Here is a 25786-nt window from a genome sequence, read left to right as displayed (position 1 = left end):
TACATGATATAGCTTGGTGATTAGGGTGCTCAACTCGTAACTCAGTTTTTACTTACCATACAGTTCCACATATCAGAGGATGTAGTGGAGAAGAAACACTACATGAGTTAGCTCCCAAACCCGAGATCACACAGTAATAAATTCACGGAAATAGTTCGGTCATTCTGTGATCCGTGGTTCCGTTGGCTGGTGCCCCCCCCTCTCCTTTGACATGTTACTAGAAAAGGCGTTCACATAAAAACAACGCTGTTAATACAAATGGCTCATAAATATTGTTCCGTTGTTAGTAATGGATATGCAGACATAATATAGTTGAAAGTTTATGGTACACTTATTCTTGATCTAAGGGACGCTCCCCAGTGGCATGTCTTCGGACCCACACTGCTGTAAATGGGGCTTCCATACCCCAATCGGGCAGAATACAGATAGCCAATTATGTAGCTTTATGCTTAATTGTAATGGACCAATCAGTGAAAATCTAAGGAACCGAATAAAACATGTAGTGTTAGAAATATAATAGGCTTAATACTGATATTTTATGAAAAGTAAAATGATGCTTCGCCGGCTTAGAAAAGGCGTTCAAACCATAAAAAAAAATATAATTAAAGTACCTGATATTTTTCAAATGCTATAACAACAACTTTTACAGTAGACAAGAACTTGCCTTCTTTTGAATTAATTATTCAGGTCGGCACATTTCTCAGTAAACATTAAACAGTTTGATAGTCATATTAAAATACATTTACATTGATTTCGCATTGTATATATTGCAGAAGGAGGTATTGTAGTATGGCAAAAAATATCTTAGCGTCCCATTTTTAACTCTTTACGTACCGTTCACTGCAGATTTGAGACCCACTTATTGCATTGAGTTAAGTGTATGATTTTACCTATACAACACTCAAGGTAAAGAACTGGCGAAAAATCGTTGAGAACATTGTTTATTTTACATGCTGAATTCATATTAGGAAACTCCTGACACGTATTTAACAGTTCTTTTGTTATTATTGTTGTTAAGACACTGTAATTAACAAACTCATAGACCCACAAACATTTTGGTGTATACATCGTTTATAAATTGGTGCTTAAAATGCCAAAACCTCATCGGTAAATTTGTGTTTAATAATAATACATTGCATTTGCAAGATGTGTTTCTGACTTCGTACACATAAAGTAAAATATCTATGTTAGGAGTGGGAGACAAAAACGATTTTGGTGGCAAACTGAAAGATAAAATTTTAAAATATCTTATTGAATTTTTACACTTCTTTAAACTAAACTGTCTCAAATCTGCAGTGAACGGTACGTAAAAATGGGATGCTAAGATATTTTTTTGCCACGCTACAATACCTCCTTCTGCAATATCTACAATGCGAAATCATTGTACTCTGGTGGTTCAGTAAGAAGATTAAGAGTTTATAATACTAACATTTGGAGTTGATACTCGTCATAGACACATGCGCAGATAACCCATTTTATAGTATTGTGCTAACATAAAATATATTTTATGATATAGGTTGCAACGATGTGCTAAAACAAGATTAATTCTATGGTATAGGCTGCAACGATTTAGTTAATTATACCATAGGGCAAAAATAACTCCACTTTCTTTCAGTTTGTAAAAACAGACGTAGATTACAATTTGATTTGAATTTCGTGTAAAGTTATACAAGGGCTATCTTCTCTCGTCGTCCTTAATTTAGCAGTGTAAGACTAGAGAGAAAGCAGCTAGTCATTCTCACTCTTAGTGGGTTTGACCGTCAAGTAATAACGCTCCCACGGCTCAAAGAGCGAGCACATTTGGTGTGACTGAATTTCGAACCCGCCACCCTCAGACTGCTACTCGAGTGCTCTGAAAATCTGGCCATTAAGTTTCCACTTAATTTTAATCTTGCCTATGAACAACCCACCAGTGGCTCAGCGGCATGTCTGCGAAGTTACAACGCTAAAAGCCGGGTTTCCATACCTGTGGCGGGCAGAGCACAGATAGCCCATTGTGTAGCTTTGTTTTTAATTCAGAAAACAACAACAGCCTATGAACAATAAACAGAATTTAGTTTGTTTGATGCTTTGGATATGTAGATTTGTGTAACTTGTTTCTGTTTCTCTTTATATAAAAACAAAAAAATTAGTTAATGCCAACAGACAAAGGCCATTTTTCCCATGCTTTAACTTATTTACCCGGTAAGCGATTTATCTATATCTATCTATTGTTTACGTATTCCCGATGAAAATGTAATAGTAATATTATTCGTGTTTTAAGACTAAATATAAAGAACTAAATTTTGAATAAAATTATAAATTGGATTGTTTAGCAAAAGCTATACAATGGGCTGTGTTCTACACACCGCAGATATTCAAACCCGAATTTTTAGCGCTATAAGCGCACAAACTTACCTGTTGAGTCTCCAAGAGGGAAAGAGGCAGGAAACATGGTGCAAGTTCTCTCCTCACACTTAGGCGATACATGTCTAGTAAACCGATATATGGAAGTGGTTTATATTAGCTCTTTACAACAGATACACTGCTGGCCAAAATCTTAAGGCCAATGAACATAAAGAAAAAATATGCATTTTGCGCTGTTAGACTCAACCACTTATTTGAGTAGAGATTCAAAAGATGAAAATAAGAAAAGGGAAAATAAAAATAAAAAACTTTTTTACCATTTAATAGGAAAACTGTGAACACGATGAAATTAGCCTAAGTACTAGCTGGTCAAAAGTTTAAGACCATATTGAAACGAAGCGTTATTCGGTAAACACGTAACGAAATTTAGTCATTTGTGTTCAAGCATTAGCGTTGTCAACATTTCCCACTGACGTCTCCTGTGTTACATTGGGTAAAAACATGGCAAAGGCTAAAAAGTTGACAGAGTTTAAATGTGGCAGAATTGTCGAGCTGCAAAAGCAAGGTCTCTCTCAACGTGCTATCGCTGGTGAGATTGGGCGTAGTAAAACTGCTCTTGGAAATTTCTTAAAAGACCCTGAGGGATACGGAACGAGAGTAGTCGGCCCAAGAAAATTTCGCCGGCGTTGAGCAGGAGGATTCGACGGGTTGTCCGCCAAGACACCAGCCGACCGTCGAACCAGATTAAGGCCCTTAATGGACATGGGACGTAGAAGAGTGAACGAAGGATTTGTTCTCTGATGAGAAAATATTTAACCTGGATGGTCCAGATGGCTTCCAGCGTTACTGGCATGATAAGGATATCTCACAGAAGACGTTTTCTACATGACACAGTGGAGGAGGTTCCATCATGATCTGTGGTGCTTTCTCCTTCCATGGAACAATGGAGCTTCAGGATATACAGGGGCGTCAAACAGGAGCTGGCACATTGGCATGTAAGAGAAAGTATCCTTATTGACTGAGGACCCTTGCCTGTGTGGAAATGACTGGATCTTTCAGCAGGACAACGCTGCAATCCACAATGCCCGCAGGACAAAGGACTTTTTCATGGTGAATAACGTGATTTTTTTGACTATCCAGCGTGTTCGCCCGAACTGAACCTCATTGAAAATGTTTGGGGTGTGATAGTAAGAGAAGTCCATAAAAATGGACGTCAATTCCAAACAGTGTATGATCTTCGTAAAGCCATCTTCACCACTTGGAATAACATTCCAGCCAGCCTTCTGCAAACGTTTATATAGACCATGCCAAAGCGAATGTTTGGAGTTATTTGCAATGACGGCCGTGAAATTCACTACTGAGACCTCTTCTTGGGCATTTCCTACCCTGTTTAGGACTTCTTTTTGGTATGGTCTTAAACTTTTGACCAGCTAGTATTTAAAGTAATTTCATAGTGTTCACCTTTTCCCTATTAAATGCTAAAAAAGTTTATTTTTATTTTCCCTTTATTTAGTTTCATCTTTCGAAGCTCTACTCAAATAAGTGGTTGAGTCTAACAACGCAAAATGCATATTTTTTCTTTATGTTCATTGGCCTTAAGATTTTGGCCAGCAGTGTATATGTAGTTAAGCTGATACAGCCACATTAGCATATGGTTTGATTTGAATTTCGTGCAAAGCTACACGAGGGCTATCTGTGCTAGCCATCCCTAATTTAGCAGTGTAAGGCTAAAGAGAAAACAGCTAGTCATCATCACCAACCGCCAACTCTTGGGATACTCCTTTTACCAATGAACAGTGGGATTGTCCGTGACAAAATAACGTACTCTCGGCTGAGGGGCAAGCATGTTTGGTGTGTCGAAGATTCGCGACCCTCAGATTACCAATCGAATGCCTTACCCACTTAGCCACGCCGGACCCGTGGAGGTTATGTGAAAATCGTAGTTGGTGCGATCCTTGCGTCTCTACATGTATATTTATAATGACATCCTCGTGGTAACCGCAATGAATGTAGGTATGTAAAGATAATCTGAGTTGAGAAGTGGTTGTTAGCGTATGTAGAAATAAATATATTTGTCAAAGAGCTGTTTACTATTAACGTTAGTGCTTTTACATGTATCTATGTAGAAACTGACGCAGTAAAAGTATTTTGAAAACGATTTTTTTATGAAAGCAAAAGAAAAGAAAAGAAAATACAAATAAACAAAAATTATCCAAAATACAGACAGTCTAGAAAATCAACCTGACCCTGATACCTTCAATCGTGCACACGGGCGAGGCGTCCGGGCACCAACGATGATAAAAGTCTTTTGGACTCAGTAACCGATAGTCCGCCTCAAGGCAGAGTAACAGTTTGTTTCTGGCCTTAGCCAGTTTCTTAAAGTACGACGCTGGAGACAGCTAAAAAACGAATTGATTACAGGTAAGCCTGATAACATACTAGGACACCGAGAGGGTATAGTGGAACGTAAGGGCCAGGTGACTGGCACGTGATACAATATGCTTTTAACCGAGATCGAAGGAGCACGGAAGAGGCGAGCCACCTTCTTCCATGTCTCATCCGACAACGGACAGATGACCAACATGTAAAGGACAGACTCCATCCGAGCACGACACAATGGACATGACTTGGTAACACCAATGTCTGAGAGATATAAACGTTCTCTCACCGGAAAAATGTTATGAACAATGAACCAGTTGAAAGCCTGAAGGTAATCTTCAATATGGCTTATTACTACCCGACCCCAGACAACGTTCCAAGGAAGAGCGGGGTGGTGTTGCTCCATCCTGCGAGTACATTCCGGAGCAAGCAGACAGTAGAGAGACCTGTAATCTGCCAGAATATCACATGACATGGCGTGTCAACGTCTAATCGCGGCAACAGCGTTAGCATACCAAGTGAGAGGATCAAAACACATTGGTTAACTCAGGCATGACGAAACACCAAAATGCCCAAGCCCTGTGCCAATCAAAAAACGAGCAAGTTGGATATAGAGATGATCCTCCCAAGACAAACAGTTGAATAGTTGTGAACAGGAAAAGAGAAAGACATTTGGTCCAGACACACGGGATGCTCGGTCCTCCTTTGTGAAGTGGACTAATTAAAGACAACCACGACATTGCCTCAGTCTTATCATTTCACAGGAAGGTGTGAACATGCCACTCGACAGCTCACATACTGCGGTCATTCAGAGGAAGAATCACACCAAGATACCATATCAGGAGAAGAATCCTCCTCTTTACTACCTCTGCCCTGCCAAACAAGTTAGCAGGACTGTAATGATAATCTCGAACTGCTGAACTGACACGTTGCACCAATGAATATATTTTCGTAATAGTATAAATATAAGTTCGCTTTTTTTAATAGTTAGCTCCCATTGGAACTCTTTTCACTTGTTTAAAAGCTTGTTTATTGAAAAATATATAAATTATTATAAATACAGAAACGTAATATATATTTTGTTTTTGGAACTATATTTTCTTTCTTCCAGTTCTATAAAAGGAAAACAATATTATTTTATTAATGAATTTAAAACAAAGATTAAATCTTTTAATAATATTGTGGTATATAATGTTGTAAAATCAAACGTTTGAATACTATTTACCTGCTCGTACTTTCTTAGACATTCTAAAATAAGTTGGCTATTTTTTATTATCTGAAACGTATGTCTTTATTGTTTATACTTACATTTTCTATTTTATCGAGTAAAATATTGAGTAATTTATGTAATAATATGGCCGGTTGTTTGATAATTGTTTTTATTGAATTGGAAATAAATCTAAATTTTAATTGGAGATTATGTAATTTTGAAATAGCATAAAGAAATGGTAAATCTACGTAATAATTATGTTTAGAAGAAAGTTTATGATAAGTTTTAACAAAATTATTAATTACTGTGTCTTTGGATTGGTTGACAAGTTTATAAATCTTTTAAAACAGTTTACGTATATTAATGCTAGCATAAAAACTATTATCTAAATAACTATACAATAGATAAATATATTTTTTCATCTATTTACCTGGGCAGCATATTACATTAACGAGACACAAGTTTATTATATATCCTCTGAAAGGGAAAAAAACAACAACTAAACCATCAGCAAGTCCTTGAAACAAAGGATTTGATTTCAACACTAAAAAATGGTGAATATGGGGTTGACTGTGATAATTGATCTGGAACGAAAATTTATTGTACCTGGTGGCATGGGTGTTCACAGAAATGTTTCCATTGAGGAGCAAAGTTTTCTGGAGGGGGCAAAGTAGTGTGGAATTGTGGATTGAATTCGAAATTCATACATATGGTGAAAGAATAAAGAAAGGGTTATGTTTCTAAGTCCACCCCCTCCGCGGACGCCCATGCAAGCTGGTGGTTCTAATAACAAAATTATATCTGTTGTTTCTCGTAGTATGACAAAGAAACTAGACTTGATTCAGTTAAAATATTCATGACCAAATAATATAAATGAGTCACGGACAATGGCTTGGACATCATAATAATTAAATAAATGTAGTGTGACCAGTGTTTTATTTGGTTGTGATATTAATATTTTCTTTCATGCAGATTGAAATACTTTTCCGGAATGTTTTATTACCGTTTTTTTTTGTTACAATATTAAGGCATGAAAATGCAAGTTGTACTTGTACTGGGTGAAGAAGGGAACATAAGGTAACATCCACGTGGTGAAGGTTTTTTATTTGCGTCAACAATTAGTACACAACTTAAGTCGAATAAAATCCGTGAAGAGAGACAGCAAAAACATTGGCAAAGGCTAACAGTAAATAGTAAGGTTGGCATCACACTACCCGAGTAAGCTAAAGTATGTAGAAATCGATCATTCTTGACTCCCATTACTTATTACTGCAAACGGGCTTTGTCTATGTGACAACCGAATAGCAGGCTAGGAAGAAGGTCAGGTCCGGTAGTTTAAAGTGTGTTTTACCAGTATTCATTAGAAGCAACATATAGTAGGTACAATCACGAAGTGGTTTGTCAAGTAAAAGTTCAAAGATCGGATTCTTTGGACACATGTTATACGAGTAAGGACGGGCATGAGTCAATATTGTTTCACCAAGGTAATTGGAGTAATCACCACTTTAACCCACAAAATAAAATGAACTTCTCATTGATAGAGTTCAACTAACCTTACACTGCAATATGGAAGTGGGTATGAAGGGTTAAATTTTAGGTGCATTTTTTTTTAATTAGGCAATAGTTTTTCCACACTGCTAAATATTCTTGGAGCCTTTTCCTATTGGTTGTAGATAGTCGGTACAGGCGAAGGCCATTACGAAAAGATACCATCCTGGCTGAAGGTGTTCAGCCTCAAGGTAATCTAATCGACGCCTAATCAGTAAATTAGACATTGAACTTAAAAAGCAAAGTTCACTGAGCTTAAAGATCATGGCAAGTATATATCCAGAAATTCCACCACCAGAAGCTAAAATATATTATGAGTTTCAAGTAAAATGTGTAAATACATATATACTTTTGTGTTCTTTCTTTCATCTTTTATTTTATTTAGATCAATGTAGATATTGTACACATTTTGATCGAAAAATTCTAATGTATATATGTGTGTGTGTGTGTATAGCTACTTTGATTATGATTTGCTTTTTAATTGTGTAAGGGTTTAATTTTAAGAGTTTTCAATTTTTCATTTATTGTGAAATAGGTTTGTTAATGTGCGTATTATATTTTTTTGTATTTGATTGATTATGTTTTTATTAATGCAAAGGATTTGATTTTTTCCATTTATTTTCATTATGTATTTCATTCAGTAAAAGGCTTTCATTTACCTTAGACACAAGTGGCTCAGCGGTATGCCTGCGGACTTACAACGCTAAAAACTAGTTTTCGATACCCGTGGTGGACAGATCACAGGTTGCCCATTGTGTAGCTTTGTGCTTAATTCAAAACAACAACATCATTTACTTTAAATTTATGTATAGTCTGTTAGACTATCCCCTTCTAAAGGAAATATTTTTTACATGTATTTAAAATGATTATTTAAATACTTTATTTTCCATCACTGTTATTAAATATTATTCATTTTCTAAAGTGTACGTGGTCTTTGGAACAATTTTGTTTGTTTGTTTTGGAATTTCGCACAAAGCTACTCGAGGGCTATCTGTGCTAGCCGTCCCTAATTTAGCAGTGTAAGACTAGAGGGAAGGCAGCTAGTCATCACCACCCACCGCCAACTCTTGGGCTACTCTTTTACCAACGAATAGTGGGATTGACCATCACATTATACACCCCCACGGCTGGGAGGGCGAGTATGTTTAGCGCGACGCGGGCGCGAACCCGCGACCCTCGCATTACGAGTCGCACGCCTTACGCGCTTGGCCATGCCAGGCCACGTTGGAATAAAGGAAAGCTAATGTACTACTTGGCCGTAATGCAAGTTTAAAGGTTATTGATGTTAAAGTTGAATGTAATTGTCAGTTTGAATACAAACCTGAAACAGAATGGATGAGAGTTTGAAATCTAGGGATATCATGTGTTATTTACTTGCCATAGCGATATAGAAATTGTAAATTTTTTTCATTTATTTTATGTACAATTTTAGCATGAACACGTGATCTTGGGTGTTATTGACTTTGTCTTGTTCAAGCTACTTACAGTAGAAAATGGCTATTCTATCCGAGGGGACATGTAAAAAATATATGGTATCTGGATTGAAAGAATTAGTGAATGAAATATGTTTTGCTGACTGAACTGACAATATCTGAGTGCTACAACTATTTCTGTGAGAGAAAAAAGGTCACGAGGTGACATTGCCGGTTTTATAAAGAAACAAATTGTACCTGTTGACTTCAGGCACATTTTTTCAGTTCAGTTTTACTAGACCTAGTTACTTTGGCCAGAATTCATCTTAAAAGATAAATCTGACGAGCTATTTACTAACCTAATAGAGGCGATTGTCTATTTCTATACATAAGCACACACACACAAACGTAGTTTTTATGTCTAAATAAAGACTGTACACGTTTTATTCAAAGTAGAAACAACCTTTTTACTTCTCATACAACGTGAAGCCTCTCCTGTTATCAAACACAGATTGCTCTCGTTATATTTCCTGATCGAATAATTTTTTATTAAGGGGTCTAATAAAAGCAGTTTACTCGCTGTTCTAAAAACATTAATCTTGGAATCTATATTGTGAATGAGCAAGCTCTTTTATTCGGAAACTATTCATCACTGTTAAAATCTGAAAACAGTTATAATGAACAATAACGTCACATTCTCCTAGGCATATTGGAATACACTTGACTTTATGGGGTATGTTAGATTAGAATGTTCTTTCACTCACGTTAATAATTTTCTTTTTATAGAAACGATATACCCTTGCTGCTAGTAAAGGCAAGTGATATATGAACTTCAACTGACGAGTATAAGGCAGAAATTTGGTCCTTAAATCGGAAAAGGAATAGCAGGGAACTATTAAATTTCAAACCACATCTCAACTGTATTTCCTGATACATTATTTTAACATTGTAAACTGACTTTTAACAATTAGAGAACGTTTGCTCGTGTATGGTAGATTGTTAACAAGATATTTACAATCTTCAAATACTTCAAGCACTTTGACTTTTTACCATTGATAAAAATACTTCGTAATCATTTAGATAAAACAGTTTCTACTATTTGATTGATACTTATAGCAAAGTCGGTTCATCTGGAAATACCCCACATCCATTGAAGATGTTCAAGGGGACAACAATCTGAGGTCATTCTTGCTTCTCCAAGGCATTACTGCTCATTATCAACTGCAAACTCCCCTTAACTGTCCACAGTGTTTTAAAGAATAAAAATCTAAAGTACTTGAGACATAATAATAAAGTACCTCAATCTAAAAATATCTTCCAAAAGAGGTTTATTCTCCCAAACTATATAAATAACAAAGTTGGATTTGAAAACAAACATATTTGGTAAATTATTTTATTTTTTAATGATTGAATAGGTTGGTTGTTTTTAGAGCAAAGCCTCATTAGGATATTTATTATATCTACTACTGGAAATTGAACCCCGAATTTTAGTATTGGCAAGTCCATACATTTATTACTGTCGCGTATGGGGACTCAATAAATAGGAATCATTTGATATTGTCATTTTTAAACATACTTTACATGTGATATTTAAAAATATAATAGGCCTAATACTTATGCCTTATTACAATGTGTTTGTAATTATATAATATAATTTGCCATCTTAGAAAGATATTTATTACATAATTATTGTTGTAACGTATGGTTTAATTAAGTAGTGTTCGGATGACTATTGTGTTTGTTGTATTCTAGCCTGTCTAAAGACAGTAATAGATATGAGAAATATGGTGTGATTGGAATACTACTTTTATTATACATTTTGCTAATTGTTTAGAATGTCTGAGGGAAGAGATAGAGAAAGAAGTATTTGAATATATAATAGGTTATATATAATAATATAATAACATAATTATAATTATGTTTCTCCGTCTTATAAAGGGCAGTTACAATATAATTATTATGTGTTTTTCTTTTTTGTTAACCATTTATTTAAACTTATGGAATCACCTAACGAATTAATGTTTGTAGAGTTATCCCTTCAAAAGCATGTGTCCCAACTTTTCTTATCTTCTAGAATTAATGTAATCAAAGTTGCTGTTAAACTACCGGTTTTACTCCTAGCTATACCTAGGTGGTAATTCAGTTGTGTACTATGTATATGTGCGTTTTTTGTACCTTGCACAATTTCTACATCGTATTATAAACTGTGTAAAATACCTTATTTATCTAAGTCTTTCTGTTTTGATGTTACAAGAACATCTCCATTGTATAACAGTAAAGAACGACAAGGGGCTTTTTTATCCTTCTAACCCATCATGTCTATTAAATTAAAATCTCTAAATAACTTCAAGCTAGTTCTTATAATTGAAATATTTGTCAAGCTTTTCGTTAATTTAACTGCATTTACCACATCCGAAGGCAACTCGTTTCAAAGATCAACTGTATTTAGAAAAATGATGCTCTTTGACCTGAAAATGACTCCTATCCTGTAAAAATTTATAGCTGTGTACCCTAGTCTTAGCATTTTCATCATTAAGAATAAAAACGATGATGCATCAATGTTATCAATTCCCTTGACAATCTTAAACACCTCAGATTCCCTCTAAAAGTTTCTTTTTTAAGGGAAAACAAGTTCAGAAGTATTGACTTATTCTCAGGTGATAACTTTTCCATCTCAGGTATCCTCTAAACCATTTCCAACAATTGTACTCTTTTCAATGTAAGGAGCTTAATATTGAATACAGTACTCTTTTCAATGTAAGGAGCTTAATATTGAATACAGTACTCCAAATTTGGCCTAACCAATTACTTATAAAATTATGTTATAACTTTTCTACTATTGTGTTCAATGTTGCTATAGATACAATCTAAAGCCCTATTTACTTTACTTATAGGCAACAGTGCAAAAAATAACAAATGTTTGATGGCAGAGAAAGAAGAACTTAGAATATTTCACATCATGACAAAATAAAAAAGGTCGAATTAACTTTAAAACTACTCTCCCAGTTATTCAAAACATTCCTGTGTAACCACATACGACAATAAATATCAAATGCAACAATTTTATATTGGAGTCATAAGAGGGATTTGTAGCTTGAGCAAAGTGTCAGCAGTATATCTTCAGTCTTGTTCGCTTAGATTTTTACGATCACTATTTGTAAATTTGAAATTCTCAGTTTTTAATCATCTTGTGTATTGACTTTTTTAAAGCAAAGCATTGGGCAAATATATGCCTTGAGTAACACACAACCCCTTCTAAGTGTGTATAAAATTTTTCCAGCAGAAAGCAACATTTTCAAATGAAATGGATACGTCTAAAACGCTGTTTTAAATAAAGCCTCGTGTGTTTTAAAGTAATTATTTACTGAGCCAGGCGGCTTTATGCCTGAGGTTTGGTGTAAACACACGTTTAATACGCGTCGCGTACAAAGGCAGTCGCTCAGAACAGCATATCTATTATCAGGGGCGTAGATCCTGGTGGGGATGGATGGGATACACCCCTTTCATTTTAGGTGTGGGATGGTGCATACAATCATTCTCCCCTACAATTTGGTCTGTTGAATTGTTTTATTGCATCACAGGCCTACAAATTGTGTGTTTGTTCTTATGATTCTCGTGTTTTTACCAATCGAATTACATAATTAGGCCTAGATGTAGGCTTTCTCAGTAGCCGAAATGTACATCTTTAATATAGGTGTGCTTCTAAGCTTTTCGATCTAAGCAATCGTTCGTAAGTATCAGTCAGTAGGCCTAAGTATACATACAAGGCTTGCAAGCACTATCACAGAATCTACCTATGTTTTGTACGTAGTGTAAGATTAAGTAAAATTAAGTAAACAGAGCATGAAATTCGAAAATATTACTCCAAAGCATAAATTCCTGTGATCTAGATCTGGCAGGCCATTTGTAGCTTATAGCTGCATCAATCTTATGTGTATATTGTGCGATTTTCCTAGCCATTTGTTCTTATGCATGTCTAGCCAGTTTTATTGTCGAACGCCTTACTCTCCTTAGCTACCTACGACGCTCACTATAGTGTACGTTAAGTGTACAGTTAACGATGAACATTTACAATTTTTGATACAGTATATCTGCCTAGATTTTGGTGCAAGATATTGAGACGATTTAGTTATAGACTTTCGAAACAATAATATGAATAGTAATATGAACATGTTGGCAAATTCTGATTTTGTCCATAATTGTGAAATCATTTATCAATGTTTGGATAGGCATAACTATTAAAAAAAAAGATTTTTAGTATTACTTCAGGAATAAGTCATATTATTATTAACTGATGATATCAATAGTAATATAGGACTATATGGAACATCTACTTAGCTATACGGGTAATTGCTCGTGATTTAAAGTGAAACTTTTAGATTAGGTTATTGAGGAATAGTTGTGAGTGTGATAATGAAAATATTATTATACTTATTATATTGTTATAAAGACACTTACATAAAACTTTTTTTATTGCTACCTATAGCAATTGGAAATTCCCTTGAATATCGGCGTAATGAGTAAATACCAACTAGGTATACTTCTGAAATATCTCCAAAAGTGTTGTGTTTCAAAAATAAACAAAACCGAAATAAAGAGTTAGAAAACGAAGTTCTTATAGTGTTTTGAATGTAATTTGGTTATTATTTTTGTCTTTAGGAATTAGAGTTAAATAACAAAAACTGGATTTACTAAGATTGGAGACTAAAATAGCAGGCATAAACCTTTAATTTAGGTTTTAGTGGCATAATAATTTGTAGTATAACATAAGATAGGCTTAGTTATAATTAACTTGCAGCGAGATTGTAAGACAAATGAAATACATTGTTTTATTTCATAAGTACAGTCTAAAACTAGTTAATTATCAAACTTAGGTTTAACAGTGTTCATAACAGGCTACTGGTATTTAATCGTAGTATCTGGTGGTTATTTTAATTCTATGGTTAAAACAAGTTCGGAGTTAAGTGGTTTCAGTTTGTTAGGTGCGATAGGTAAAATAAATGTGTTTTGTGAGGGAACAATGAACTACTATGCACTTTTAAGAAAGTTAGTAGTGAGAATATTTAATTTATGTGTAGAATTTGCAATTTGGAGGAAAGTTAGAGTATCCTAATTAAAGTTAAAGAAGTAGATAAATATAAACAAACTGTGGGAAATTACAACAGGATTTCGAAAGGAGCTTAAGATTGTACATGCAAGGGAGGCATCAACTGAGATTAACAATGCTATTCGGAAAGTTATAAAAGGTAGTATTAGAGTTAAAAGTTGTGAACTTCATTTAAAAGATTATATTCTGTTGAGTAACAGATCTCAGGCCTTGGCTTATGTAGACGAGCTACTATTGGAGGGAGGGAAGGCAAAAGGAATGGAAAAGGATATGGATTACGAACTTTATAAGGTTATAGTTATAGATGATTCCTTGATGCAGCATGAGTATAGAATAGTTTGTGAGGTAAACAGGGACAAAAATAGTATGATTATGTTACCCTGGGTCATAGATGAAAGACATAACTGACAGAGCAAGAGATATAATGAAGGAGACTGGCAATGATCCTGTATTTTTTATGCATGTAGGGGTAAATGATATAGGGAAAAATAAATCAGAGGAGCTAATTAATAAGTAAAAGGGTTGATAAAATCATTCAAAGATAAAGGCCATAGATTAATCATGTCAGTGAAACTGCCAGGAATTAATTGTGTCAGGAATATTGTCAAAAATTAATTCTGGAAATGAAATTTTGATTAGGTCATTATAGTTAAATGCTTTGTGAGGATGGGGAAGTTAGGTGGCAGGACTTGTGGGGATCAGTTCAGGGAAAGTGGGAACGTTTTAGAATGAATGGTTCTACTTAAGTAAGAAGAGATTTGAAGTGTTTGCAAGGGATATTAATTCAGCTGCAAGAGAAGTTCTAAATTAGGTATAGACAGTGGTGAAGGCAAAGATAAAATGAAACAAAACTGTCATGTTAGAGAAAAGTTTAGCACAGGATATCAGTATAAAAGTAGTTATAAGAATATATTTAGTTGTTACTACTGTAATGTTAAAAGAATAAGAACTAAAATAGATGAGTTTAAGGTACTGGTAGAAATAGAAGATTTTTATATTGAGAGAAATAACTGAAACATGGTTGTATGTAGATAATTTTGATCACAGACATTTCTTACAAATACATGGTTATTTAATAGTGACAAAATAGTAAAGAGAGTGAGAGAAGTGGCTTTATATGTAAAGTGTAGGTTATATATGTTGAGGATTTAAGGACGATAGCAAGGAGACTGAATCAATTTGGGTTTCTGTTGGTGAATATCAATGGATAAAGCTCTTAGTAGAAATTTGTTATAGATCACAAGATAAAACCGATGAAATTAGGGAGGAACTTTACAATGAGAATAAGATTTCAGCTGTTAATGAAGTAATAATTATTGGCGATTTTAATTTCAGACATATTGATTAGAAATGCTAGAGTCAAACCATGAGAGAGAAGGGTTTCTGGAAACTGTTCGAAATGGGGTTTCTTCACCAGCTAGTCAAGAAAACTACCAGAAATAACGATATTTAAGATTTATTGTGAGCTTCTAATATAGAAATGGTTGAGAGGGTGGAAATTGGGGAATACCTAGATACGAATGATTATTGCTGTATTAGGTTTCATCTCTTTCTGTGTATGGAAATCAGGAATAAAAATAATTTTATTCCAAATTTTAAAAAATTTTAAGCGATGCAAAAAGAGTTTTATCTGTTGTGAATTGGGCAGCTTAGTTATTTGAAGACAACGAGCAAATGTTAAAAAACTTTAAAAGAAACTTTTTCAATATTCCAAACTAATACATTCCTTGCAGAAAGAAAATGGGTAGCTGTAAGTAAAAACCAAGATATAAGAGATAAACATAAAGAAAAGCATCACAATTTTGAGAGATGTAAATTAAAAGAAATCATAATTCGAGAGCAAACCATGTTATCATCACCACTTGAAGTTAACTTTTACAGAAATTTGGTGTTCCTTTAAAAAGCTTACGTAGAGGGTGAAACTGGAATTATTACCAACCAACCACAGATAAACAATAAATATTCTATGATGAAACTTTGTAGAATAGACGGCAACTGCCTGTTATAGAGACATAAGTGTAGAGGACGACGTTTCGAAAGTCTTCCGCCTTTTGTCTCTACAACAGGCAGTTGCTGTCCATTCTACAAAGTTTCATCATGAATACTCTGCATAAACAATCTATCAAAAAATAAATATTCTAGTTGAAACATCATTGGTTTTTAAAACTTGATTATACCTATAACTTCACTATGTTTATTGAAGCACTGCATTGAAAAACAAGCAAACACGTAAAGAAAAAAACATTTCAAAAAAGAAAGTAAATGTAGGGATTGCTAATATCAATCCTTCAAAAATTATGCAAACAAGATAGTAGGGATGACACACATTGTAGCTGAATGTTAACAGACAAAAATAGGATATATTAAACCCAATCCAAATGAAGCCAAATAAGCAAACAAACTCATGAGGAAGGATTGCGTTAAAAACAGCAAATCCCTTCCTCTGATTAATTATATTACAGGCATAAATTTTTAAGCCATAAAAAACACATTAAAATTAAACAAAATACGCTGCATATTTTGAAAAATATCCGAGGGTACAAACTATAACGTGGGATTATAAAATGTCTCCTAGGTTTTGGAGGTGACTTAAAAAGTATGACTCACACTGTGGTGGAGATACACCTATCAGTTTTAACCTGCAATTCGCTAGTCTCACATAAGATTAGAAATTTAGAAATTAGCAGACCTAGATGTGGGTGCTTAAGCCCACAACATCCCACCTATATATCACCCTTCACTGCCTGGTGACTGCTCTCCTAAGTTAGAATAAGAAAAAGATGAAAATAAATAAATAAAATAAAAAATAAAGTGCTGACATCTCGTGGTAAGTAAGATAAAACCTCTTGAAGTTAGCATTCCCACCCCCAGTATGATAGAGGCACTAATTAACACGACATCAGCAGAGTTTACTGTGATTGTAACCGCGTATATGCGGTTCTATACGGCTCAAGGTATACATTTGCAATAAGTATTGCCAAATTCTTAAATAACCTTATTTTTAAATAAAAATAATTTTTAATTTCTAAATATCTTATGTGAGATTAGTGAAAAATAATAGAAATTCATTTTTTTTTTTACATTTCCAGACAAATATTATAAATGATTTTTGGTACTAATGATAAAAGTTTTGAGCTGGCCATGACCCTATGATTAACGTGTTGAACTGCGGGTTGAAGGATTTGTAGTTCGATACATGATACCACTAAAACACGATCGGCATTTTCTTCCGTGGACGACTTATAAAATTGATAATCAATTCATATTATTCAATCGATAATAGATAAAAAAATTCTTGATGTGGTAGATTATGCTGGTCGGCTGGCTGCTTTTTATCTTCTTGGTCAGTGTTCAAAATTAGGGCGGCAGTATTTAATTTTTAGGGGTTTCTGAGTTGGTTAGCTAGTAATACGTCTTACTTTTTTGTTTGTTGCCAAGCAATAAGTTTTCTGTTTACACGACAGCTTAAACATAAACAGTCTTATCTCTGTTACCTTTGAAATATTAATGCTCAATTGTATTGCATCCAGTTCGACTGTCGTAGTTAACTTATTTTCAGAAGATAGATAAAATGTTAATCTCCTGTAAGTTCGAACTAAGCTAGCTGTACGTTAAGTGATAAGTTTATATGTAAATACTAAATATGTATAAAATCTAACGGAGCTAACCGCACATTAAGTGAAGTGTTCGTGTGTAAATATGTAAACTAAGAATAGCTTATTGTAGCTACTATTTCCCATTCTGACGTAGCGCGTTGACTCTACGCTTCCTCACAATGTGAGTAAGTGCGCGTTTATTATAAAGAAAGTATGTTACTGTATGAAAGAGAATTTTACACATTTATAACTTGATACTGACTTGGTCTACGTACATCTAGACACCCAGGATGTGTGTAATATAATTACGTTTATTGTAAAGAAAGTATGTTACTGTATGGAAGAGAATTTTACACATTTATAACTTCATACTGACTTGGTCTACGTACGTCTAGACACCCAGGATGTGTGTAATATAATTACGCAACTTGTTAAAAAAGAAAGTTGCAACGTAGTATTTTTCAGAATCAAGAGTACAACTATAGAGGTTATTGTGGAGTTGTAGCTTCTTATACTAAAGAAAAGTCTCTTGATCAAGTACTGAAAAATACATTGTTGAAACAAAGCTATGCAATATGAGAAAATTATAACAAAATAGGTTTGCTTCAGGGAGAAACGCTATATGTATATTCTAAGTGCAGATGTGTTTTCTTAATTTTAATAAGGTCATCACGTCGAGAAAAAGAGTTTTCATGCATGCAGTGAAATAGGTGTTGTACGTTACAAAATTATGAAATTACTACCAAAGAAAACTGTAAAATCTAAGTACAAAAATTCTGTGAACCAACATTTATTCACAAAATTATTTCCCACTGGCCACTCCCCTGTGGACCAGTGATAAGCTCGAGAGATAAAATTCTGGATACGATCACCCTCGGCAGACACAGTGCAGATAGGCCTGGCATGGCCGAGCGCGTAAGGCGTGCGACTCGTAATCCGAGGGTCGCTGGTTCACGCCCGCGTCGCGCTAAACATGCTCGCCCTCCCAATCGTGGGGGTGTATATGTGACGGTCAATCCCACTATTCGTTGGTAAAAGAGTAGCCCAAGAGTTGGCGGTGGGTGGTGATGACTAGCTGCCTTCCCTCTAGTCTTACACTACTAAATTAGGGACGGCTAGCACAGATAGCCCTCGAGTAGCTTTGTGCGAAATTCCAAAAAACAAACAAACAAACAACACAGTGCAGATAGCCCATTTTGTGCGTTAATGCTTACGAGTATTATGGTGTTATCTTTTTGCATATTGTAGTCCGTAAACGATTTGTTATAATATTTGTTAATTACTTGACTTCTACTGATTGTTTATAACAGAGAATTTAAGATTTTTTCAGGAATACCAAGATGTTTGTTCTTTGTTTATTTTGGAGGTAATAATAAATGGCATGGCATACATTTATCACATAAACATACAATTTTCTCCTTACTATTAGCTAGGCATTTCATAATTATCGGTCTCTTCTTCATGGCTTGCTTGCAAGCCAACGATCTTTTCGTTATTTTTACCTTTAATGTTTATTTAATCAAATACTATGACTTGAATATTGTTTTCGTTATTTAAGTTTATACAAAACTACAGCTACTAATTTATGAACTACATATTTCCATAAACAATAAAATGAAACAGCTTCGTGTATACACAATATAATTAAAGTTACAATCTCGGTTTTCAATTACTTATGAGATCTAAGCAATTAATTTATTACAGTGTATTTCATATCATACATGAAAATATGTTTTATTTGCTATTGTAAGAAGATTCTAAGGTATATAAATATTATACTATAACCAATAAAGAATGACTAAACAAAGAACGTTTAATGTTAGATACACCGCATGTGTTGTTGTCATGTGCCTACAACATGGCTTTTGTTCGGCAGATTGTTCATAATGTGGGAACAAAATTAGAGAACAGAGTAACGAGCGGTGTTGCAATCAGGTACAATACTAAGATTTTTTAGGATATTCTGGGTTTACTTTTTAACTTTGATATGCATTTGTAGGCGCTGAAAAGGCTCGTCGTACACACTATGCAGTGTCTGACTTCTTAACGTTATTAACCGCTGCGACTATACTGGGTGGATTATACAACTATGATACTCATCATGGTAGTCCAATACAAACAACAAAGCTATGTTACATAGTTAGTATCAATGAAAATGATGGACGAAATGCGAATGGTTATCACTTAAGTCTTCTCATAGTGCATATTGATAATGTAAATAACTGTTGTTATTGTTTTTTCGGTTATTCCCTCTAGCTTTATCTAATTTTTAACCAATAGAGTAGAGGGGAAGCAGCAGACCTACAGTATCCACCGCCAACGCTTCGGCTATTCTGATCGAATAATATAATTTGACTGCCATTCTTATAACACATCCATGACCTTAAAGTATAAAGAGCAGTTTCTTTTTGAGTGAGAAATGAACTTTTGGATCAACATTCTGGCAACTCACTAAGTCATGCCTGGCTTAGTATTAAATAAAAATCGTCACAGTGTATAGCAATGTAGTAAGCAAAATATAACTTTTAGAACCTGGTAGACTATAACAAAATGTGAAAGTCAATCTTGAACTACATAAGCTGTGGAAATACAGCTTTTCAGTTATGACAGTTAATATGCAATTTATTATGATTTTTTCAAACAATATCTTATAATTATTCCCAAAGAATATTTTAATATTTCTATATTGCATGGCAGTTTATTATATCGTGGCATTATTTTATTAAATTTCCTTCGGTAAAGTAGACATTAACTAGAATAAAACTTGTATTTATGGGAGACTAAAACGTTAAAGTCAGTAAAATACTCATGAGTGAAGCTGGAAAACTTTACATGAAATACGTATACTCTTCTCAGAACAATTAAGGAATAAATAATTACAGGGATTACTCCGTCAGTATAATTACAAACTGGTATCGAATAAAATAGAGTATACTCTTTGTATCAGGCAGGTGGCAGCACTGCTTATGTAGGGATGGCCCAGATTGTTCATCTAAATGTTATTTGAAATATTTATTCAATAGAACATCAGAACTTCACAATTTTTTCTTTTATAATAACATATACGTAATGACTGAGTTACAAATTCATGGAAAGAGTGTAAATATTATAGCAAAAACTTCGTATTTTTGTTCTTCTGTTTCGTTTTTATTACATGATAACTCCAAAACTAAAACAATGGTGTTAACCAATTTCACTAAGGTTGAATCGTTACAAACGAAGTATTCGCTTTTATAAATATTACTAATTAGTAAAACTTTTGAAAATATCCATTCTAGTATAAAAGATGTTATTATTGCCCCTTGAAGTTTGCTTCTTACAGAAATTTGGCTTTTCTTTAAAAAGTAATGTAGAGGGTGAAACAAGAATTATCAGCCAACGATAGATAAACAATACGTATTGCAGTTGGGGCCTCATTGTATTTAGTATTGATTATAAGTATAACCTTTTTACGCCTATTAAAACAATGCATAGAAAAGAAAAGCAAACAAAAACTTCAAAAAGTAAGTAAATGTGAGGACGGCTAATATCAGTCCTTGAAAAACAATGCATTATGTTAGTAAGGATGACATTTGCACTATCCTTACATATTAGTACAGGCAAAAAAACATATAGCAGTTTATTTATATAACTATTCTATCGCAGTAGATTTTAATTTATTGTATTTTTGCTTGTTAATACATTAGTACACTGTATGCCTATTCTATTACGTGGGAATGATGTAAATTCCATCCTCACTATTTATTGATATTAGCCATCTCTGCAATTCTTTGCTTTTTTAAAGGTTTTTTTCTTTTCTTGTGGTTATAAAGTTTTACCAGGTTAATCTAATGTCATCAAATACACCAACCACTTGTAATCATAATAATACTGCTTTCTTTAACGATAATAAACAAGTTTTGGAATCAAGGAATAATCAGAGTTTCCTATATTGTAGCTATGACAAGGAATAACCAGTGTAACTAACTAATGCCAATGGTCTGTATTGTAGCTATGACAAGGAATAACCAGTGTAACTAAATAATGTCAATGGTCTGCATTGTAGCTATGACAAGGAATAACCAGTGTAACTAAATAATGCCAATGGTGCTTCCGAATTAATGGTTTATATCGGACAAGTGTCGGATGACCGTTCATGTTTTCTTTTATACAATTTTTGTTGTATGTAAAAGCTAAGGAAACACACTGTGTTCTCAGTAAGCTTTCGAACAGCATACTATCCACAGAGTTCCATGTTGATTGTGAAAGATGCGCTTTTCAATGATGTTGAGGGGAGTAGGTTGACTAGAAGCTTGTCAAACATAACAAGTCGTTGGTGAATGGGTTCAAGTCCCACGAAGTGTAGTCAGCAAGATACGAATCCATTTTCAAATAGCCTGAAAAGATGGCCAGAGCCAGTATAGACCGTTACTGACAGTCCTGCAAGAGACAACTATTCTACAACACAAGGGGACTTATGTTTTAAATTGAATCAACAGTTCAGAGCAGCAATTGAACGATAAGTCAGCATAAGGACTGTCATTTTCAGTTGTGTCAAGAACTTATGGTTTAGTCAAACAGCTGTTGAGTGAATGTTTTTCATAAATGAATCACACTTTAACTACAACCAAACACAAATGTGCATGCATTTAAAGTGTGGTGGGACTTGATCCAGCTCCATCTTGAGAGTGGCGATTCAAGTATATGGCAGTGGTGGGACATTTATTTTAGCATGAGTGGACATAGCTGACTACTCTAACCTTCATGTTCTATGCCATGGCACTTCGAATACCAATCTATAAGAACATACAATCATCAGTTTTCCTATTATCTCTAAATGGTGATTGTGTAACTTTTTTTTGTAACGGACGACAACGTGTTCCTCTGTCGTATTCATCTGGGAAGAAAAGAGTATCGAATGACTGAACTGATTAGCACGCTCACCGAATTTAAGCACGACTGAAAATGTAAGAGATGTTTTGGAATACAAGAACATGTGACAACACATGATTCACCTGTAAAAAATATCGATGAAAGTGAAACAGATATAATGGTAAAATGAACCATATTTCCAGCGCAGCTCTTGATTCATCTATTTTAAACATACGACATTAACGTATGTACGAAGTGATCTTATGCATTGTTAACAAACGTTAGTTACAAAATCTGTAGTGTTAAAGAGTCTGTAGACATGTACTCCAATTTTAGATATCTGCATAGCAGATAATATAACTACTCTTCTGAAACTTTGTTAACATAAAAATGGGCTCCAAAGGGCCACTAATAATATCTAACAACAGAAATAAACGATAAAATATTGTTTTTAGTGGTATATTATCTATAATACATCACAGAGATCCGTTGAAAGAATATGTGGAATAAATGCAACTTAGTTAGCTACTCTGTAAAAGAACAATATTAATATCGGGCACTGAATACAGACTATGAACGAGAGAGTAGACTGGTTACAAAGTCAGTCAGGAAATTTCAGAACAAAGGCCGATACATTTTTCTCTACCTTTCTCCACGAGTTTCAATCAGGGCTGCCCCTATCATCACACCTGTGCTATTTGAAAACTAATTTGAGGATCTGTATGAAACACTCTACTCAATATGGCTTCGTCACGTAGAGAAACATGATTTGTATGAAACATTTCAATAGCCGTAGTTATGCCTCTTTTAACAACTCTAAAGATGTATGATAGAATAAGACTAAACCTATCAGTAGAGAGAAAAAGCTTAATAAACCAATTTCACTTTCAGTATCCATAGAAACTACTCTCGTTGTTTTGGTGCTTAATTAACAGCTTAAAAGATAGGATGTTAAGCAATGGAATGAAGTTTATATAAATTTGTAGAACGAACGTTGTATATGAAATTAGTTATCCTAAGGTCACCATTACTTACAGATATGCACAAATTGCTGTTGAAGACAACAGATTCAGCAACTCGGTGCGTATGTGTGATTAATTAAAACCATTCAATATTACTTTGAATTCGATCTTCTTTCAAGTTTTATATTCACCGACTTTATTAGCGGCTCTAGATACTTGTTTGAAGTATAAACTGAGAAGGACAACTGACATAGTCCGCCCCCTAATGGCTTAGCCGTAAGCTTGATCTATTGCGCGCTAAATTCGGGTTTTATATCCATGGTTGGTAACAGCGTATATAACCAACTCATTATGCAGCTTTGCGCCTGAGCACAGACTGACGATAAAAATAAATATATCAAAAATTAAGTAGTAGAAATCTGTTTTAAAAAAACTAGAGGTTAATTAATATAAAAGAAATAGCAGGACGTCAGATATTTTTCACATTCTTTTGTAAGTCACCGACTATGCTTTTTTTTTCTCATATAATATGGGTTTAACATACTAAGGCAAAGTATACTTTATTTTAAAACATAATTTATGTGATCTCTTCTTGAAGTTCAACGTTGCTAACATCTCAGTCAATGTAATATTCATCAAATCATAATTACTCTCTGCCATATTTTAGTCTCATCAAAGTTTTTGCTTGTATTTTCTAACCATGTATCTATTTGTAATCATTACTATGCTCTTTGCATTAACAGTTTCAGTATTAATAATAATGTGCTTAAGTAAATTGAACGTTGGTCTGCTTAAATATTGTTTGTTTGTTGAATGTTGTGCAGATTTACACGACAGATATCTGTGCTATCAGTATAAATTTTCAAATTATAGAGGATAAGGCAACTAGCAAACGCCTCCCGCTTTAAATTCCTGTGGTACTCTTATAAAATCAATTAGTGGGATTTGACCACCGTTTTATAACGTACTCACGGTCTTAAAATACAGAGCAACATTTTTCTTTAGGGTACCAGAACCTCAAATCCGTGGTGGAGAACGTTAACCAATGAACTACACTCGGCCTTACTAAAATATAATTTTGCCAGAAGTTACGTTTAATTAAAGAGAATGGGGTTTTACAACTTTGTTTCCTTAATAAACTTGTTTATAAAGTTAAAAATATACATATATTTTTGTGATCTGACCAGAAATATATATATAAACCTAGTATTTACGAATTACATCGTTTATTTCTAGTATTATGTGCTCTCTATTTTTCACTCGTGCCATATAAATTTTAACTTAAGCTGTAATTTCATAATTATAATGCCTATATTATGTTACTACATAATATAACAAGATTTTCAGGAGAAAATACATATAAAATACATATACTCTTCATGGCTGTGTCAGTGAAGGGGTTCCTGTTATCATGCCTTCTGTCAGTGTTAAATATTAAATATCGGCATTTTGCTTTTTGTTACTCTTTACTTACGTTCTGTAAACTGATTAGGCCCGAAGCCAACTTTAAGAATCCAATTTGCATCACGAAAAATCAAAATTATTTACAAACGAATCTTTCATTTTAAAACCATTGTTCTAAAACTCATGAATAACAGGTATATTTGTAAACAAAAATAACGTGCTTATTTGATTGGTCATTTCATGTTTATATAGAGTGTAATGGGAATATTCGGAAATTACAGGTGTTTCTATTATTGAAGTAGAGTTCTTTACTTAACTGGATATGGTTAAAAGTCTGTCGTATTTTCGTGTATTCCCCTCCTAGGTAATTTCTTTGGGAATACGATTCCAATAATAACATAGTGAAAAGTGGAACAATTCAACAGGTATCAGACTCTGTGGTCCTGAAACGAACATTGTCTGCAGTGCTCAGTTTCCAGGCAACCACTTCATGCCTTCTAAACTTGTCACTAGGCGACGGTTCCACGTACTGGTATTTCCCAGCTGCTAAAAATAGATGGTGTTCCTCGTTAATCTTTCTTCTCCGTTGAAGGTCTATTGGGACTTGACGTGCTAAGATCAGAACCGTATGATTTCTTCGAGGTAGCTGTATTCATTTGATGTGGCAAAGGCACAACAGGAAGTTATATTGGATGTAACCTGGCTAATTATTATGCTGTAAAATTGAATACACTATCTAAAAGTAATCCAATGATGTTATGAAGATGTTTTCTGCGGTAGCCACCTGTTGCCATACAACGAGAAAAAAATACAATTTAAAGCCCACTTTATAATTGTATGTAAGCTTGTTGGTGAGGGTTTAACTTTAATATAACATTAAAATATTTTTCATATAAAGAACAATTGTAACCTCTAGGCTAAAACTGACTTGCCATCGAGAATAATTTTTGAAAAGAAGGTTCTTTTAAAGA

General features: G+C 34.1%; 1 protein-coding gene across 5 annotated transcripts in view; it reads left to right on the top strand.

Annotated features, from left to right (window-relative positions):
- Positions 1 to 25786, top strand: part of LOC143233833 (histone deacetylase 4-like) — a 149949-nt gene that overhangs the window by 8938 nt on the left and 115225 nt on the right. For 4 of the 5 annotated variants that reach the window (XM_076470585.1, XM_076470573.1, XM_076470584.1 and 1 more), the window contains exon 1: positions 25386 to 25650. The exons of the other annotated variant lie outside the window; for it this stretch is intronic. The gene's annotated coding sequence lies outside the window, so the exon portion shown is untranslated. Of the gene's footprint in view, positions 1 to 25385; positions 25651 to 25786 lie in introns of those variants that run through there. 5 annotated transcript variants of the gene reach the window in all.

Source organism: Tachypleus tridentatus, chromosome 12 (assembly GCF_004210375.1).
Source record: "Tachypleus tridentatus isolate NWPU-2018 chromosome 12, ASM421037v1, whole genome shotgun sequence".
NCBI lineage: Eukaryota > Metazoa > Arthropoda > Merostomata > Xiphosura > Limulidae > Tachypleus > Tachypleus tridentatus.
This window is presented reverse-complemented; position numbering and strand designations above follow the sequence as displayed.